This window comes from Dermochelys coriacea, chromosome 11 (assembly GCF_009764565.3).
Source record: "Dermochelys coriacea isolate rDerCor1 chromosome 11, rDerCor1.pri.v4, whole genome shotgun sequence".
Classification (NCBI taxonomy): Eukaryota; Metazoa; Chordata; order Testudines; family Dermochelyidae; genus Dermochelys; species Dermochelys coriacea.
In genome coordinates, this window is record NC_050078.2 from 30,603,212 (window position 1) to 30,623,803 (window position 20,592).

Genomic DNA, 20,592 nt, shown 5'->3' on the forward strand with positions numbered 1-20,592 from the left:
GCAAGGAAGAATAAATAGATATACAGACTTGAGAATATATACATATTAGGGGTCTAATCCAAAGCACACTGAAATCAATGGAAATATTCTCACTGACCTCAGTAGGGTTTGGATGAGGCCTCAGGTTAGAAGGGAAAGGTTGAGTTTTATGATCATTGCTCCCATGAATCAAACAGACTGCATGACAAACCAGAGTCAAGCCAGAAAGGGGGGGGGGGGGGGAGAAATCAATTCAAGCACAGCAATCAGCATAAGGTGAGCACATGTAACAAATTGAATCACAGATTTTTAATATTAAGTGACAATCCTAACATCAACTATGCAAGACTACTTGGCCTGCCATCCAGGACAGATGTTTCCAACCCTTCTCAAGTTAATTATAGGCTCTGGGTACACTACATCCTATAGATAGCCTGAAAGTGGATTTGATGGTACAGTCTGAAGTGCCCAACAGGTGTTTTTTGTTATTTAATATTTTGCAGTCAGGATCAGGGTTACATAATGCTATGTGCTGTATAAAAAACACAACTGAAGACAAACTCCCTATCCTGAAAATCTGACAGATCAAGAGAGGCCTGTGTGGACATGAGCACAGTAAGAGATGCAAGTCTGGACCATAAGTAATAGATAAATTAACTCTTTTCCAGTTAGGTAGTCCAAATTATTTCTAATTTGGCAATTCATAGAATTCCTCCAGGGGAAAGGCATTAAGTCAAGCTCTCCTCTAGTGAAATAATCTGTTTTTGACTGAAGAATGGAAGATTGATATTTAGATTTAATACCATATTTTTGTACCTGATTGTATTTACATCGCACAAAAAAAAAGATTCAAAAACAGAAGAATGGGTAGAACTAGAAGAAAGATTACAGAAACTGATTCCCACTCTCAGTGGTAGTAGAATGGCACTTTAAAAGAAATAAATCCCTGCTTCTATCGTTCCACATACAGAAAGTCAGCAAGTCTATCTTTTGGATAACCCTAATTTTGATAAGTATCAGGGGGCAGCTAATTTTGATACAAATTTGTGTGGGGACAATCTCAGTTAAAGCTCAGTGAACAAGTCAGGTTTACACACTGTGGATGGAAAAAAGGAATCATTAGTATAAAAGCAAAAATGGCTTCCTTTGCTTTCATTTTTGTTCTTTATGGTGGAAGCATCCACTGGCCTGGTCATCACCAGCATGTTAGACTTACTGATTTTACAATAGAGGCAGCATAGGCTCTACCAGGGGAAGCAGAAAGAATGGTTTGCTTTTCTAAAGTTCAGAATCTTCCTAGTCGACTCCTGTAGCATCGTACTCCGACCTCAAACATGAAACTACATAGCTTGTTAGGATCATTTGTAGCAACACTGATAATATCTATAAGCTTAATTTTATCAAGGACATTGATATACAGAGGATCTGTTCAGACCAGTGCATGCTTTCATTTTGAGAAGCAAAAATGGTTTAGAGAAAAGGGAAGAAATAGGGGCAGAGCTCCTCATCTCTGCTGGGGTTGGTTAACAGACTTTCCCCCTGCAGTTTCCTCTCCTCTTTTAATGGTGCAATGAGTTCCCCATCCTGATTCAATCTACTACTAAACTAGCATTATAGGTAAGAATAATTCTTTTTTTGTACATGGAGTATCCACTGGAATGGACACTGCTGCAGGAGATACAGATGTTATACACATGCATACCAACATGGATTAAGCCCATTTAGATAGTTTGGCACTGTCTTGCAGGTGGTATACACTGTTAGCCCACTCTGTTGCATTACTATTGAGAGAAGAACTGGAAAATGCAATAAGACTCAAAAATAGAAAAAAAAAGGCTATCAGAAGCAGGAAGCCTGCTAAACAACTAGTAGGGCCACTGGACAATTGAGATGCTAGAGGAGCACTCAAGGACAGTAAGGCAGAAACTAAATGAATTCTTTGCATTGGTCTTCAGGGCTGAGGATGTGAGGAAGATTCCCAAACCAGAGCCATTCTTTTTAGGTGACAAAGTTAAGGAACTGTCCCAGATTAAGGTGTCATTAGAGCAGGTTTTGAAACAAATTGATAAACTAACCAGTATTAAGTCACCAGGACCAGATGGTATTCACCCAAGAGTTCTGAAGGAACTCAAATGTGAAACTGCAGAACTACTAACTGTTGTCTGTAACCTATCATTTAAATCAGTTTCTGTACCAAACAACAAAAAGGATAGCTAATGCGATGCCAATTTTTAAAAAGGACTCTAGGGGTGATCCTGGGAATTACAGGCTGGTCAGACTGACTTCAGTACCGGGCAAACTGGATGAACCTGTAGTAAAGAACAAAATTGTCAGACACAAACAATTTGTTTGGGAAGAGTTAACATGGTTTTTGTAAAGGGAAATCATGCCTCACCAATCTATTTGAATTCTTTGAGAGGGTCAACAAGCATGTGGACAAGGAAGATCCAGTGGATATATGCATCCGATGAAGTGAGCTGTAGCTCACGAAAGCTTATGCTCTAATAAATTTGTTAGTCTCCAAGGTGCCACAAGTACTCCTTTTCTTTTTGCAAATACAGACTAACACGGCTGCTACTCTGAAACCAGTGGATATAGTGTACTTAATTTTCTGAAAGCCTTTGACGAGGTCCCTCCCCAAAGGCTCTTAAGCAAGGTAAGCTGTCATTGGATAAGACGGAAGGTCCTCTCATGGACTGGTAACTGGTTAAAAAGATAAGAAAGGGTAGGAATAAATGGTCAGTTTTCAGACTAGAGAGAGGTAAATAGTGGTATCCCCCAGTGGTTGTACTGGACCCAGTCCTATTCAACACATTCATAAATGATCTGGAAAAAGGGGTAAACAGTGAGGTAGCAACATTTGCAGATGAAGAAAAGCTAGTCTAGATAGTTAAATCCTAGGCAGACTGTGAAGAGCTACATAAGGATGTCTCAAAACTGGGTGATTGGGCAACAAAATGGCAGATGAAATTCAGTGCTGATAAATGCAAAGTAATGCACATTGGAAGACATAACCCCAACTACACACAGAAAATGACAAGGTCTAAATTAGCTGTTACCACTCAAGAAAGATCTTTGAGTCATTGTGGATAGTTCTCCAAAAAACATCCACTCAATGTGCAGCAGCAGTCAAAAAAAGCTAACAATGTTGGAATCATTAAGAAAGGGATAGATAAGACTACACAAAATATATTGCATCTATATAAATCCATACTACACCTACATCTTAACTACTGTATGCAGATATGGTCACCCCATCTCAAAAAAGTAGGGCTGTTGATTAATCAGTTAACTTATGTGATTAACTCAAAAATTGTGATTAATCGCACTGTTAAACAATAGAATACCAATTGAAATTAATTTTTGTGGATATTTTTCCACATTTTCAAATATATTGATGGCTATTACAACACAGAGTACAAAGTATACAGTGGTCACTTTATTTTTATTACAAATATTTGCACTGTAAACATAGTATTTTTTCAGTTCACCTCATACAAGTACAGTAGTGCAATCTATTGTGAAAGCGTAAACTTACAAATGTAGATTTTGTTCATAAATTCACTCCAAAGAAATGTATATTAACCTTTAACCTTTCCCATTTTTCCTTATTCTTTTTAGATTAAAAGAACAATGTTCAGGGTTCAAAAACTAGATGGATAAGTTCATGGAGGACAGGTCCATCCATGGCTGTTAGCGTATTATGGAAGATTTTACTCTGCTTTCATCTGCACAATGTTCTATGAAGCAAGCAACAATCTACACTACCAAGCACCTCTGGACTCTTTATTCATGTGATATCAAATGTTTTCCTTTATACTGTAAAGACAGACTTTATGAAAACCCCAAACAGCAAAAGTTCACTCCCAAAAGAAAGCAAAAACACCAGAAACCATAAGAATGGGAAAATCCGTTAATCCCTGACTTGAGAGGAGACATTGAAGCTTCCAGATACCCGACCAAAAAAACCCCCAAAAGGAGCACTGAACATTGGACATGGAGCAAAATATTTTCAAACATAGGTGCATGCTGTACAGCACAGGCCACACTTGCAAATTATGAAAGGATTCAGCACAAAATGGTTTGCTGTACATTTATGTGAAAAGGTGTTTTGGTTAAGTTTGTTAATTTGAGCATTAACACCTCACTCATTCCTACTAATCAGTCAGAATTGAAGACCATATGATGGGTTTTGTTTCTCTATTGACATACTCATACCCACGCATATAGTGGCTAGCACAGTAATTAGCTTTCCACACACTATATATTTTTACCAAGAGCCTTCCAAGATTCCCAGTGCTTCCATCACCCAGAGATCCTCCTGAGCCACTAGGACCAGTGGACTTCCTTCCTCTTGGACTACAGTGTAAATAACGGCAGTAGCTGGAGGTTTTTTTTTTGTAAAGTGCCTATAATGGAAGTCTCTTTGGGTTTCTTCCCCAGAAGAGATATGCCCCATTACAGAAATTGTATATAGAAAAGAAAGCTATAAGGAGTGATATATGGAGATAGTTCATGCACACACGACCATTTACGAGCACATAGTATGCAACATTATGTTAGTAGGACGAATAGAATTACTGTTGCACACCAGAAGCCATTTGCAGATTATACAGGTCTTAACACAGATGAAGAAATAGGGACTTCTAGCCCACTCCTTATCAGAACCAGGAGGGACCATCCTGGGGCACCAAGCCTTGTGGCATCCCTTCCTATCCTCCAACATGGGGACCCGAAGCTGCAGCCAGGAAGTACTTTCAAAAGCCTCTAATTGACCATCTTTTCACTGACCTCTGAAACTTGGATTCTAGGATTTCTTCTCATTTTGTGTCCCATCATTCTCACCTACTACCACCACAAGCCCTCAGCTACTCACTCTCAGTCTCCCTGTCCATTATCCTCCCCATGGTCTTTCTTTCCTTTCCCCCCCCACACTTTCAGAGTGCCATCACCAAAAACCTGAAGTTTAACAAATAAACTATATAGACAGATCCACAGAACTAACATACCACATAGATACAAGCAAAGCAATTAAAGTGATGGCAGCTAACAACCCCCACCTTTTCTACACTGTAGATTTTTTGGGACAGAAAATACCTACTAGGAGTGTAGCACTGACCATAGCACAATGGGGTCCAAACTGTAACTGGGGCTTTTGAATGCTACTGCAATAAATAAATAAATGCTTAGAGTCACCAAATGGCATCTCAGCATTTTTCCACTTAACCTAGTGCTTTATGTTTTCAAAGCACTATAGGAAGATTGAGTCCTCATGACTCGCCCTGTGAGGAAGGCGAGTCAAAGTTTGTTTGGGGTTTTTTTGGTGACGGGAAAGACAGAAGTGCAAAAGTTTCAAACATGGCTATTGTTTCGAGTTACTCAAATGATGCTGGTCCTAGGGTAAAGAGGTGCAGAAAAGAGAGAGGGGGACATGAACGTCTGACACTGCCACAAAGCTCTTTGTTTGACAGTTTAATAAAGTCAACTCCATGGCAGCTTAGCCATATAGCCCAGGTATTGCAGCTACCTAGTCAGCTGTCCAAATTTAGCATCTTTGCTGCCTAGAGTCCTAGTTATCATAATCAACTAATAAATAAGACAATTAATTTGTACCACTTAGTTAACAAACCAGAGCTATTTGTTGTAATTGTTTGTTAAATGCTTATTTAGAGTATCTAATTCAAAGTGCTACCTGGTATCAAAATTCATTCCAAAATTGATTAGCTTTTAGAGCATTCATTTATATTGTAACAGTGGCCAAGAATTTCCTGTCTAACTTGTTTTGCACTTGTAGCTCTCAGAATTATATTAAAGTATTAATGAAACCTGCAAAGCATTATTATAGGTCTGCTGCCATGTCTTCATGGTATATTGTATAGCCCTCTTTACAAAGTGGAGTGTAGAAAAAAACCCAAACATTCTCCTTTTAAAATAAAACGTGTCTAACATTATGTTGTATTGTCAATATTAACTTTTTCATTCTGCCTCTACAGCACTCTATTTGCTCTACCAAACCTCAGCACACCTGAGTCCAATCCATAATGGGTCAGAGTTCTGGAATATCAATCCATAATCCAAAAATAAACCATTTTTCACACACACCTGTCATCTCAGATCAGGGATCTACTGACCTCTCTCAGATTTGAAAATGTTATTTTGTTATAGTGTTCCTGTCTTTTGCAAAGCAACTTTACTTGGATATGGATTACTTTACTTTTTTTAATAACAGTTCATGAGAAGTTTATAAGAACTTCTAGGAGATAACATTATAACATGGAATAAGAAATTACATTAAAGGTTCTTTGCATATAAAGAATTCTCATTTTTATGCTTCCATATTAGTCAATTATATCCTAGTTAGCAAACTATCATCTTTATAAAGCTTTCAGTTCTCAATATTTGATTGCTGTGCTGTTCATAACCAAACATCAAGCCATAAAATTTCCAAGAGGCTATCTTGGCATATTTTGTGCCTCCCTTGATTTGTATTTCTCAACCACTGCTCCCAGCAGAATGACCTGAAAGCAGCAAACAAAGAAGGAAAGCCTGGAGTCAGTGTGTTTCTCCAACAGAATCCAAATGAGAGATTTATCCATAGCAAGTTTTTAAAACAGGATCTAGCTATAATTAATTGAAAAATCCTAACAGGCAGTTAGAGATATTTCTATAGAGGTACAGTTTCAGGTAATAAGGTATATTATTGTAGATATGGTAGAGAGTGCAGGAGGAAAGGAATCAGGAAAATGAAGGAAGTCAGACCTTAATTAACTGATCTATGGTTAGGCAAAAACACAGGTTTCCCAGAGCTTGACTGAAATTTTGCATAACTAAGCCTTGCTTTAAGCTTCTGTTTTTGAAGATCTTGGCCTAGGTAACTGTCCCAGATGGGATGAGAGAGAAATGTTAGAACATCCTTGTATTTGTCTCTTATTACTCTAACCTGGGCACCAGCCTTCGAAGTAGTAATTCTTCTATCCTCTGGAAATAGCTTTTCTGGTTCCATAGGTAGGCTGCCATCTTCTTAATAGAGCCACTGTTACTTGGTTTAAATAAACTAGCTGTAGTTGTCAGTCTAGTTTTCTGATGTCTATCCATTATCATGTGGGTGGATGATTCCAAGTTGGCTTCATTGGTTATTTGTGTATATGTGATATATGCCATCATACGCCAGCAATGCCCCTCTGCCATGTGCATTGGCTAAACCAGACAGTCTCTATGCAAAAGGATAAATGGACACAAATCTGACATCAGGAATTAACATTCAAAAACTGTAGGAGAACGCTTCAATCTCCCTGGATACTCAGACTTAAAGTGGCAATTCTTCAACAGACTCCAATGTGAAACTGGAGAACTGAAATTAATTTGCAAACTGGACACCATCAAATTAGGCCTGAATAAAGAGTTGGAGTGGATGGGTCATTACAAAAACTAATTTCCCCATACTAATTTCCCTCTACTGTTACTCACACCTTCTTGTCAACTGTTTGAAATGGGCTACCTCGTAACCACTACAAAACTGATTTTTCCTCTCTTGGTATTCTACTGTTAATTGAATTGTCTTGTTAGACTGACCCCCCATTTGGTAAGGCAACTCCCATCTTTTCATGTACTATGTATTATACCTGCTACTGTATTCTCCACTCCATGCATCTGATGACGTAGATTCTAGCCCACAAAAGCTTATGTCCAAATAAATTTGTTAGTTTCTAAGTTGCCACAAGGACTCCTTGTTGTTTTTGCTGATACAGACTAACGCTGCTACGCCTCTGAAACCAAATACCCCTCTGAAACCTTTGTTTTCTTGAGTATATTTGTGTCAGTTTATGGCCTATAATTAAGAGTAAGATTTTGTCATGGTTATTTTTAGTAAGAGTCACAGACAGGTCATGGCTTCCATGATTTTGTTTATTCCCCATGACCTGTCTGACTTTTGTTACTGCAGCTCCATGATTCTCCCCTGCCCCTCCACCACAGCGGTGGCTGGGAGCTGCGGGCTCCCAACCCTCCCTCCCAATGAGAGGCTATAGCCCTGGCACTGGAACCCTGCAGAGGAACCCAAAGGAGGCTGGAACCCTGCCTGGGCCCCACTGGCTGCCAGCTCCAGTTTGCGGCCCCAGGGGCTGAAGCAGAGAATGTCACAGAGGTCTCTAGAAGTCATAGCTACTGTGACTTCCATGACAAAAATGAAGCCCCATCTATAATCTCTATTTTTGTCCTTTAAGAGTTAAAGTTTTAACTTTATTAACCCATCACAGACAGACCAGTGATAGTGAATTAGTTATTGGTTTATCTCTGGCCATCTACAAGTGTAATATTTGAAAACTTGAATTTCTATATCCTAACAAATGTCTTACCAACTCCTGTATTTTAGTTGTAGAAGTTGGTAGCATTTCAGCTAGCATGTGCACAGGGGTTTCTTTATCATGTTTCAAGTTACTCTCAGCTTCTGTGTAAATGGGACCTAAATGTGGCATCTGCCAAAACTAATATCTTAATTGGCACCTGGATTAGATTCAAGTATCTCTTTTGTAATCTCACATATGACGTTTGTATTCTGGAAAATTCAAGGTTTGGGGAGTCTTTCCCAATTGGTTTTATAACAGATATATTAGTGAAACCTTTTACACCATAGTATTCTTGCAAACTATTTTGGGTCTCTTCCTCTCTGTGGGTCATTTTTCTAGAGGCAAACAAACAATTAGCAACATGGTGTAATAAAACAGCATCACATCCAGTTTCAGACATCAGGAGTCAATATAGCCAGTATGGATATTTAAAGCTGCAAAATAGGGGTGTCTGTTTGCTTTTTGATTTCTATTTCATTTGGAGAATTCAGACAGACACCCAAACTTATTAGAAGTACCCTATCCAGTTTGAGGTACTTGCACTTAATTGGTTCTATTTTTGCAATATTCTGGATCAACATGGAATGAATGCTCTGAGCTACCAAAAACAACAAGTCAAAGAATGGACATAATCTTGGCAGAATTCTTAAAAAGGAGTGTTAACATTCTGCACAGGATCTGCCAAAAAGGACCAGACCAAGATAAATGAACACATTTTAAAAGCTGAATTGTATGAAGCATACTAAAGTGATTTTGCTTTGTGGGGGGTTTTGAGGTTAAACTAAATTATGGAGACAAATGACATAACAGGAACAGCTGGCCAGTTTTCACTTCTACACATCTTTTACAAGAGTTCTTCATTTCCATTACATCAGTTAACAGTCTACCATATCCAACACTGATGTTCACTTTCCTTTCTTGCTAGCACTTTCAGCTTCTCATTTCTTTTTATAGAATATTGTTCATGAGCTGCGGTTTCCTCTGAAGCTGATCCTCATCAAACATGACCTTTCTGATTGTTCATGTGGTTCTGCTACAAATTAAATGGAAGGAACTTGGTCTGAGATTAGCACTGGTGTCAATCAGAAATCTATCCTACTACATCTGCTCTGTCAAGCCACAGATTGGACACACAGGAGTATAGCAGATGGCAAAAACTTTGAAATCAACTAACTTTTAAAGAAGTTTTATTTTGGACATAGAAATGGGCCACTTTCTAGTGGATACTTCTCAAAAGCAGACATGATAAAAGGGCAGTACCCACATGTGAGACTCTGGGTGAATGTCACTATCAATGACTGGAAAAATCTGAAAGAAGGATGCAAGAAGAGAGTCGATAAAGTTCATAAGAGACAAGTTCAAGTTTAACACGAGCAGCAAACAATGAAGATTAAAAATTTAAAAATCACTTGATGGGCAACTATTTATAGAAAAAGTTGGTACCCAAAACAAAAGTTCACTAAACTAGTTCTGTAATATTTTCCTATTACCAGCTAATCAAGAAGTGTGATTTTTTTTAAGAATATTTTAGTAGAAAGTGTGATAAGTGACATTTAAACACATTGCACAGAAGTTTAAAAGATGTGTCACCAGGAACAGTTAATCATGCTATGAAGCTGTAGAACAGGTTTGCAATTCAGTAAGAATCCAAGGACAAAAAAGAGTGAGGTGATGTTTAAAAAAAAAAAAAAGAGGAGAGGAAGAATGGTTTTGTAGATAAGGCCAGGGGGGCTGGAACAATTTGTATAGTGGGGGTGCTGAGAGCCATTGAACCAAACTGTTAAAGCCTGTATATGATGGAAACCACTCCAAGCACCCCTACTTCTAGGGCCTATGATTAAGGCACTGGCTGAGTCTCAGATCTTAGCTCTGAGAGACTGTTTATGCACTAATCCTGCAAACACTTAAATGTGTGCTTATTTTCACTACCATAAGTAATCCCATCGATTTACTCATGGTGATAAAGTTAACCAAGTGCATAAAAGTATTTGCAGGATTGAGGCCAGAACACTCTGCCTCAGTTTTCTATCTGTAAAATTGGGATAATATTTACCTCCCTCACAGGGATACTGGGAAGATAAATTCATTAATATTTGTGAGCCCTATAAATACCTAGAATAGATAAATAGGTTTATTCCGTGATGGCAAAGCACTAACAGACAAAAGGGAAGAATGCCTAAACATGACCTAACCTTCCAAGTCTATCATGCTATCAATGCTCATCATTCCACATTCAAATATGTAGCACCACCAGTTATCATGGGAGAATTAGAAGTAAATGAGAACTCGATTCTTCATCTGTACTCACACTGGATAGCACTAACATGGGCAGTCCCACTGACATCACTCATGGGAAGTCTAGAGATAGAACTTCAACCACAAGAGAATGACACTGGCTCAAAAGCCAACACAAGTTGCTTGAGATCAAAAGTAGGCAACGTGGTGAAAAGATAAGTTTTCTGAAAAGAAAACAATACCAGTGGGACAAGATTTAGCAATCTAACAAATGGATGCTGACTTATAATAAAAGATCTATTGATTAGTGCATTGGTGGGAAATTATTATAGGAGTGCTTTACTACACCTCAAGCAGAAGAAAACTATAAAAAATATTCTGATTTAGTTTTGAGATGCACAGAGGCTATGGCTGGAAACAGAGGGCTAAATTCACACCTGGCATAAGTAAAATCCTCCCACTGATTTCAGAGGAAGTTTCACCCAATTATTCTGGAGCTGAATTTTTAATTTAAAGAGCCTGAGGGTAATGACTGTGGCTGCATCACATAAGAGTTGTTGGTGAAGCTCATATACGTTTGAGTCAGAAAAAGCAAGTGAAAGTTTAAGTGATTTTAGGGGTCAAAACAACTAAGAAGCTCCTTGGCTCCAATGCAGAGGGAGTCTTGTCCACAGAAACTGAGCACTTCCTCTGGGACAGGGGAACCAAATACAAGGCCACTTCCCAGGAGGATTGCAGTCATGTCATGTCATGTCGCGTCACATTATGAGGCACACGGTGCGAGTTGCTCCAGTGACAGCATAGAGTAGGGCAGAGGGCATCAGTCGGGGCAGGATCAGAGGATCTGCTGCTGTAAAGCAGAGCAGGAGTGATATGGATTGCTGACTCAGTGAGCTCCTCATCACAAGAAGAGGATTCCTTCCCCCATAGCTTCTGAATATTTGGCTTACCTCCTCATGCCCTGGGTTGAAGGGAAAATTCTGAGCCTAACGCCAGGCATTTTGTTCACAATTTGAAGAAAATGCATAAGCATGAGAAATCACATGAGGATTCCAGTCCTAGTTTCCAGAACATGGATCTAATAAGTTCATATTTGTTTGAGGAATCGGATCATTTTACAAGACAAGAAAAATATATTGCCCCACCCCTGCAATTTCAGTATCATTAATCTGAATGGCATCCAAATGCCTGTAGGATCCTGTGCCTGAGCAAGAACAGGCTGAAGCTGCCTGTTTCAGACCAATAGCACCTATAATATCCTAGCACATTGCTAAATGCCATTACAACCAATTGACATATTTTAATTCAATACTGAAAACTCCCAGTCTGTGGGAGGGCTATACTCAAAAGGAAGCAGCTTATAAATAGCATCTCACAGAATATTGGAGTGCTTAATAAAAGGGGGTAAATAAGTGGAGCCATTTAAGTTAGGGGTTGAGAATGTGGCTGTATAGCTGTGTCTACAATGGCTTTTTTTCAGAAGTCTACCATTACAGCACAATCATCACTCTAGCGCCATCAGCAGTAGAAACAGTTGTGCAGTGTTGTAAAATACATCATTCCTTGCATGAAGTATAAAGTGATTACCGAGTAGGGCTAGATACTCCATGGTGTAAATCAACATATCTCCATTGTAAGTCAGCATGGTGAACACACCAGCTGAAGAACTGGCCCATGATTAGTTCAATAATTGTATAGATCACGGTTTGCTGAAATCTATCCATTCTTTAACAAATACAAAGAAAAGCCATGTGGAATTATTTTAGTTTCCTATGAATATTCAGTATTGGCTCTCTGATGGTTAGTTACAATAGGTCAGGGAAGTCACTTTGTGTAGTGATTTCCTTATTGAATAAGCATGCAAGCATTTCTGATATTACTACTACTTGCCTACATGGATGTAAAGTTCTATTTTCATCTCAACTTGTATACAATTTTGGAATTTGCCTTTGCTATAAATATTATAAACAAAAGTATATCTCAAAATATAAAGTCACCAGAAAAATTAGTACCCCAGGGCTATTAAGTTGAGTGGCTTTCCTGCATTCAGTGACCATGAGTTAAGAAGCTGGCTACGTGTGATTAATTAAAAACAAAGACATGTGAATGAACTCAATATATTGTCCTTTGCTAGCACAAGAACAGTTTCAAATATCATCATATTACATTAAAACTATGCTAACATGTTATTTGCAAAGTAAGCTCTCAAAAACTAATACAATAATTAAGCTTACTCCCCTGCAACTTGAATTCAACCTGTTGTGCATACACATTAAGATACAATTTTAGTTACATGATCACATGCTATTTTTTCCCAGGATCCTGCCTCATTCACTGAGCAGTAGGGATGATATGCAGGAAAGAAGGCAGCTATTCAAGATTTATATCTGCATCATTTTTAATACCTTCCTTCTTCACTATATACCATTCAAAGCCTGTAATACAGAAATTTGCATTTCCCCATGGTCCTTCTATGGGAGCAGAATTTGAGTGCCTCACAAACATCAATAAATTTATCTTCACTGTAAGATTATTTAATTTTCCTTTTTACAGATAAAGAAACTGACAAAGAGGCTTGCCTGAAGCCACACAGTGCATCAACGGCAAAGCCAGGAACAGAACTCAGGATGACCATTGGGATGGGAAAACAGTTCTCTGTCCAAGAGGAATTTGAGATTTCAAATTTTTTTTTGAGTCTCTAATCAGGCAGAGAAGTCAAAAAAAAAAATCTGGAAAATTTTCATAAAATGAAGAAAGTTTGGATCAGGTCACACAAAGTGTTTTGTTTTCAAGCTTCCCCTTCTTCCCACTCCCCAACTCTAAATTAATGTTTCAGAACAAAGTCATTTCAACCCCATAACAGAATGTTTTCATTTATAAAATATTAGAAGTGGACACTGACAATTTTGAAACTTTTCAGCAAATACTCTTTCCTGCAAGTGTTTTGGTTTTGATGAATCAGCATTTTCTGACCAAAAAATGTTCATTCAAAGATTCCCAACCAGCTCTCCTTCTCCTCAGGATATCCTAATCTTGTGCTCAGTCTTCCAGGCCACACTGCCTTGCTTGCAGAGGTGCTGAGCATGTACGGTTTCCATTTACATAAGTTAGAGAAGAAGTGCTGAGCACTCACTATATTTGACCCAGGTGTCAAGTTGGGGACAGAAAATAAGGGACACAAATTAATGGCCATCTGAAAATTTTTGATTTAATAAGTGATTTGCATGGCACCATGTAGCATGACATTCTATGGGCTATACGCAGGGCTTAAATTCTCAACTATCTTCCAGAGCCCTGTGTCCACTCTGCAGGCAAGGGGTTTCCATGGGTTTGAAAATATTTACCAGGGCTCTGCTTTGGACAGCTTTGGCCGAATTTAAGTCCTGATTAGAAGCAAGTTCTCATGTGGGACAGTCACCACAAGACTTTTTCCTATTTTGACACACCTTCTGCAAATGAGGTAGAGATTCTACAGAGAAAGTAATTCACTACACAGGGATTCGTTGTGTAAGCACCATTCATCCCATATATTGAATGAGGCATGGGTCCTATGGGAAAAAAGTACACAGTAAGATAATTAAAGGCTATCATAATGCATATACACAAGGAGGCAAAATTTAAGTTATGCAGACATATGCAAGGGCAGGTGAAAGTTTGAGAAGCAGCAGAAACACAGAAGGAGCAAAGAAGCCCATGCACAACTAGAGAACCCCAGTAGCATTACCCTGAGAGAAATGCAGAAAACACTTTTGTGTAAAGTGCTAGCTGAAAAAGACTTGGAGCTGTGAGCAAACAAAATGATCTCCTGTTTCATTCCTATGATGTTCAAGTAAACAGGACTTCGTACATTCTTTGTAAACAAAGAGGACTACATCAAAGAAATACCAGACTCCATAATCAATTTCTCCTAATGAAAACAACCTGCCAGATACTGAAAATTGACTAGCTGCTTTGGACAAAAAGGAGTAACATTTTTTGGTTTGCAAAACTAGTTTATCTTAAGTCTGTCTCATTTTTAAATGTGTGTCCTTGTCAAGAGTGTTATTATCTCTATTACATTAGCACACCTAGCAGCTGAGATCAGGGTCCCATTGTGTTAGATGTTGAACATACACAAAGTAAGAGTTCCTGCTGCAAAGAGCTGATAAGAAAGCCACAACAAAGCAATCACCCTCATTTTATAGATAGTAAGATGAGCCACAGAGATTAAGCTCACAAAGTTCAATTTCTGGCTGTGCAAAGACTTCCTCAGATCTTCTTAGCCTTGTGTTTTAAGTATTGGGCTGGAACTGTTCTCTCTCCAATACATGAGATAAAATGTCCCTTTATTTTTAAAAAAAGCAAACCAAAGCTGAAGATGATCATGCCCCTAAAGCTAGACTACCACAAATAAGGGACTCTGGGGACAGGATGAGAGAATAAGTCATACATGACAGATCACTCAGTGCACTACTGGGAAATGATCAGATATGTTATGGGATAAGAACCTGACTATATATACACAAATTAAGTGGTTTTCTTTAAAATCTTTACAGTTTTGCCATAACAGGACTTAGTTACTTGTAAATGATCAGCCTCTGCATTTTTTTTTTAATCTGTGCTCCATATTCTTCTCTGTACTCATGTTTACCCCATTTTTAAGACAGGTATTGCATACAGCTTCTGGCTCCAGGAAAGTGGCTTTTTGTAACTGATGCCCCACCTCTGCCCCTTTCCATTTGAATAGGTCTTGGGGCCAATTACAGGAAACACAAACGAAGTCAAACTTCCACAGAAGCTGTAATTCAATCATTTCTCACGGAGGTTTTGATCCTTTAATAAATACTGATAAGCTTGTATGTATAATCTCAAAAAATGTGCTTTGAACCATGAATTGCAAAACACATTTTTATTAAACTGTAAATCTTCCCCTTTGTGGTGATCTTGTCATGCTCATATAAAAGGTACTCTGCATCAAACACAAAATGAATGCTCTTCACTGATGAGCAGGAAAAAACGAGGACATAATAGCTAAAAAGTTACTCTATGAAGCCTTAATCAATCTTCGGATCTTAACATACATTGAAAAGGTTAAGCAGTTTAAACAAAGCTTAAATGTTTGTTTTTTAAATTAGTTTTTTAGTCAGCTTTCAATCTCATTTGAGACCAGTTTTCTGATTTTTTTCCCTCCTCCCAAAGCAAATGTTATTTTCTTGCATTCTCCCAGCTTATGATCATGAATGACTTGTGATCCAAATTCTGCTTATCCCTTTGAAGTCAATAAACCATTCACTCAGACCTGCTCACCTTATTCATTTAACCCCCTTTCATGCCAAAACTACTGTATAATAAAGCTAAAAGTTGAAGTTGTATATGTTCCTGCCCCTTAACTGGAAAGACTTTGTTTTAGCTTTCCCAAATCCACTTCTAGACTTTTGAACTTTTAGTTCAAAACAGTTTCTGCAAAGTTAGCACTATTTAAAAGTCCATTTGCCTATAGTAGAAAAGGAACATTAGCAGTCATTCATTAAGAAAGATTCCCATCTTCCACATAGTTGATAAATAGGAATGGTACACTCAGTAGAAATGCCAAACAGTTTTCTAATTGCAGCTATTGCTGATTATAGGGATTAAAAGTTAAATGCCATATAGACAACTGTATCAACTAGAACTCTGAATAATTCAGCTTGAACCTCAACACAACTCAAAATGATGGTGGATTGGAGTCTTGGAGTCCATGAATGATGAATTCAGGTCTAGGAATGTGTACAGAACTGGGATAGTTTAGTTAACATAACTCTAGCCCTCCCTCCAAGTGATCCAGTCTCCAGGCATCTGCATTCTTCAAGAACCTGCAACTTTCCTTTCCCAAACCTTACCATTTGGAGGGTGAGATGCTGGGAGAAATCTATTCAACAGCACAATTCAAAAGCTCAGCTAAAGAATGTTTTCTTCTTACCCGACTCCTGCCTCCCTTTCTCCTGTTTATTGTATTCCTCCTAGATATTCAGGAGATTGCTGGCTGTAGGTCCAGTGGTAACACAGTAGGTATACATTTATATTTTTAAGGAAGTGTGTAGAGTGGGAAGGTTCCCTATAGTATTCTGAATCATTTGGAGAGCTACCTGGGGATGAAGGAAACTCATCCATACATTTTCCCCTTCTCAGGTTTGGGAAGTCATGTGTTCTGCTAAGTTGAGCCTCATCATGATAAACTGGGTTTATTTTTATGTAGCTAAGGAATCTCTGACTAAGACATGGTTTTGACAGTTGTCTCATAATTACAGCTATTTGTTCTCCTCACAGGAGGATGTTTAATACAGACTGAAAGCAAAGCAAAAATATTCTTGGAAATATTGCCCATTGTGTATTTTTCAGCCTGGAAATCTATTTCCATCTTTTCACCCTATACTATTCCAAGCTTAATATACAGAGTTTGATAAAGACTGCATCCCTCAAATTTTGGAAATCACATGATCTTTTTACTTATGCCTTTTGCATGGAAAATATTTTAATGTAGCTGTTAGGAAACTAGAATGTTTAAGATTACCTTTATTTTACTTGTGTGGAGAAGTGGTTATATAGTAAGGACTACATCTGATCTTTTAAAGAAAATGAATAAAGTCATTAGACACTGAGTTACTTTGGTTTTCTAATGACATAGCTAAGAGAAGTTAATGAAGTACTTAATCAACATCTGCCTGTACTAGTTTTGCCACTTGGAATGCAGAGGAATCATTTTCAGGTAAAGAACTGAAAGTGTGTTCCAGAGGCCATGGCCATTATCTAAATCAGATCCACAGAGCTGCCCCTGTATTACACATCCTCTGCCTTTACACAAGCTTCATCTGTAATTGAATCCTTAGGGGATGAATTTGATTCTCTGATAAAATAAATCCTACAATATTTTCAAATAAATTTGGTGGATTTAAATATTAAAGCTAATTGGTCTCAATAGGAAATTAAAATATATTTTGAAACATTTTTCAGATTGGTGGTTAGCCTTTGTTCACCTCCAACATACTGAAAGAAGATACTTTCTAAGCAGAAGTAAAGACTTGCACTGTGGCATTCACTGTTAAATATAGAACTAACTATTTATTCATTTAAATTCATCTGATATTTTACAAATAGCGCTTCTGATTGTCCTGAATGTTCCATCTATTTTGTGCTGCTCTGCTAGTGTAATTGTTGTGCAATGTTTGAATAAAGTGCCTGCTGGGGATGCAGTAGTTGCAGATGCAATCCTTTGGCTACATAACCCAGTTGTACAGGAGACATGCTGGTCCTTGATTGCCACTACAGCACAGAAGCCAAAACCAAAGCAGATGCAATACAAACTGGACGTGGTTATTTCTATAAGATGCTCTACTGGTCTCTGCTATCCCTACTATATGAAAAGGTACAAAATAGGCATAACTTGAACAGCCATCAGTGGGCTGGTAAGTCATGGCACAAAGGTCCACTACACCTGCTAAACAGTTAAACCAACCAACCAAAGACACCTGTTCAAATGGTGCTAGCCTACAGATTCCTGGAGCTAGCAGTGTGGTCAATGGTTACTATTCATATCCATAAATAACATGGCTCTAGGCTTGTGCTGTCACAGGGTAATAGACCTGTGGGTAAGGTAACCAACCAGAAGTCACTTAAAAACACAGCAATAACTGAAATGTAGGAATTGTCTCTCCAATTGAAGGGGTGGGGGCAGGAAAGACACCACCCCACACCACCCCCACAGGGCTATATAAAATGTAATTAATCTGTTGGAGACATCCTATGCGCAGCCATGAGACATCTTATACTACTGACAAACTCCTGTATCAGGACACAATCCTGTAAGCACCATGGTTATACCTTCAAAATTTAGATAGATCAAGTCACAGAAAATCACTTCCCTATCACTCCACAGCAGATCAAAGCAGAAAAAAAGAAGTGCACTTCAGCAGCAGACATGATAGTAATGTTTATGAGAAATGTCATTGTCCCGTACATGGTCTGTGAAGGAAGAAATGGCTGCTTCTTCTACCATTCACCCACATTAATATCCAGCAATTGCCACTGCATTAGTCATTTGTCTGTGTTGTTAACATTCAATACCATGGCTGGTTGCTTTGAGGGCTCACTATGCATATTCCAACCATGCTCTCTATACAAGTGCTGTTAACTACTGCTAAAAAATGCTGTCTCAGACATCTTTCAGCACAATTTCTAGGAAACAGTCAAATCCCCAACATGTCTATCTGGATTCAGATACCACTCTTGGGTAATCTGCCATCAATAAAATCAGCTGTACCAGCATTCACAGCAAAGCCCAGGGGGGACATTCCATGCTAGGGCTGCTTGCTACAAAATATGCATGGTAGGAATGAAAAAAACAGTATTCCTGATAGACTCTACAGCCATCTAACACAGCTGCCATACCTCTTCTCCCCCTGCCATGAAAGTTAATATGCTACATTGGTATCCATATACTGTCACTATTAGCACAACAGCCACACAGTACTCCCACTCACCTTTACTTTCTGGACAACTGTATTGTGCTGGGAGAATTTCATCCCCAGGTGTACCCAGTTTCTCATTGCTAGTTCTCTTACTGTCAGAAGCAATTTGTTAAAAGAAATAGCAAAAGTTTTAATGCATGAGTGAAAAGAGCTAGTTACCAGTCAATGTTTATCAACCCCTGGTACCACCATAAAACAAAGCCATAAACCTCAGAGAGTATAGAATGGGCCTCATTCAAAGGCTATTGAAATAAATTGAGACTCTCCCCACTGACTTCAATGGGGTTTGGATCAGGCCCAGTTCAGAGTACTCACATAAGAGTACCACTGCAAAAATACAGCCACAGTACTTAGACTGAACGATCTTTGGGGCAGAGACCATCTTTTTGTTAGATGTTTGTATAATGCCTAGCACAATGGGATATTGGCCCATGCATGGTGCTCCTAGACACTCCAACAACACAACCACAAGGTTAGCAGACCACTTATTCCAGCCAAGGAATAGAGAGCACAGGAGAAGTCTGGCAGAAGGACTATTCCATGAAAATTGCATGATGAGAAAGCTTTTTCTTCTGGCAAATGCTGCTATTCTTTTTTCCTGATGTGGCTATCAATGTTTAATCAACATGACAGAACTTCCCTTTATCATGAAGAAGCAACCAATTCTTCATAGTCAAAATGGTAAAGTCATTTATTTAACTGTAGATAACCAAAATATTCAATAAAAATGAAAACATGAAAATTTCCATGCTGTTATTTCTGGCAGCACATGAGTGCTGTTAAGCCAGTCTTCTATTTCTGTCACTACAATAGGACACTTCAATAATTGAAAGAACAGGTTTCAGAGTGCAGCCATGTTAGTCTGTGTTTGCAAAAAAAAAAAAAAAAAAAAAAAAAAAAAAAAGAAGAGTACTTGTGGCACCTTAGAGACTAACAAATGTATTTGAGCATAAGCTTTTGTGCGCTACAGCTCACTTAATCGGATGCATTCAGTGGAAAAATGCAGTGGGGAGATTTATATACAGAGATCATGCACACTGTAAGGAGTGATCACTTAAGATGAGCTATTACTAGCAGGAAGGGGAGGGGTTGGGGGGAAGAAAGGAAGAAAACCTTTTGTGGTGATAATCAAGGTGAGCCATTTCCAGCAGTTGACAAGAATGTCTGAGGAACAGTGGGAGGAAAACATGAGGAAATAGTTTTACTTTGTGTAATGACCCATCCACTCCCAGTCTCTATTCAAGCTTAAGTTAATTGTATCCAGTTTGCAAATTAATTCCAATTCAGCAGTCTCTTGTTGGAGTCTGTTTTTGAAGCTTTTTTGTTGCAGAATAGCCACTCAGGTCTGTAATCAAGTGACCAGAGAGACTGAAATGTTCTCTGACTGGTTTTTGAATGTTGTTAATTCTTGACATCTGATTTGTGTCCATTCATTCTTTTACATAGAGACTGTTCACTGTGACCAATGTACATGGGAGAGGGGCATTGCTGGCACCTGATGGCATATATCACATTGGTAGATGCGCAGGTGAACGAGCCTCTGATAGTGT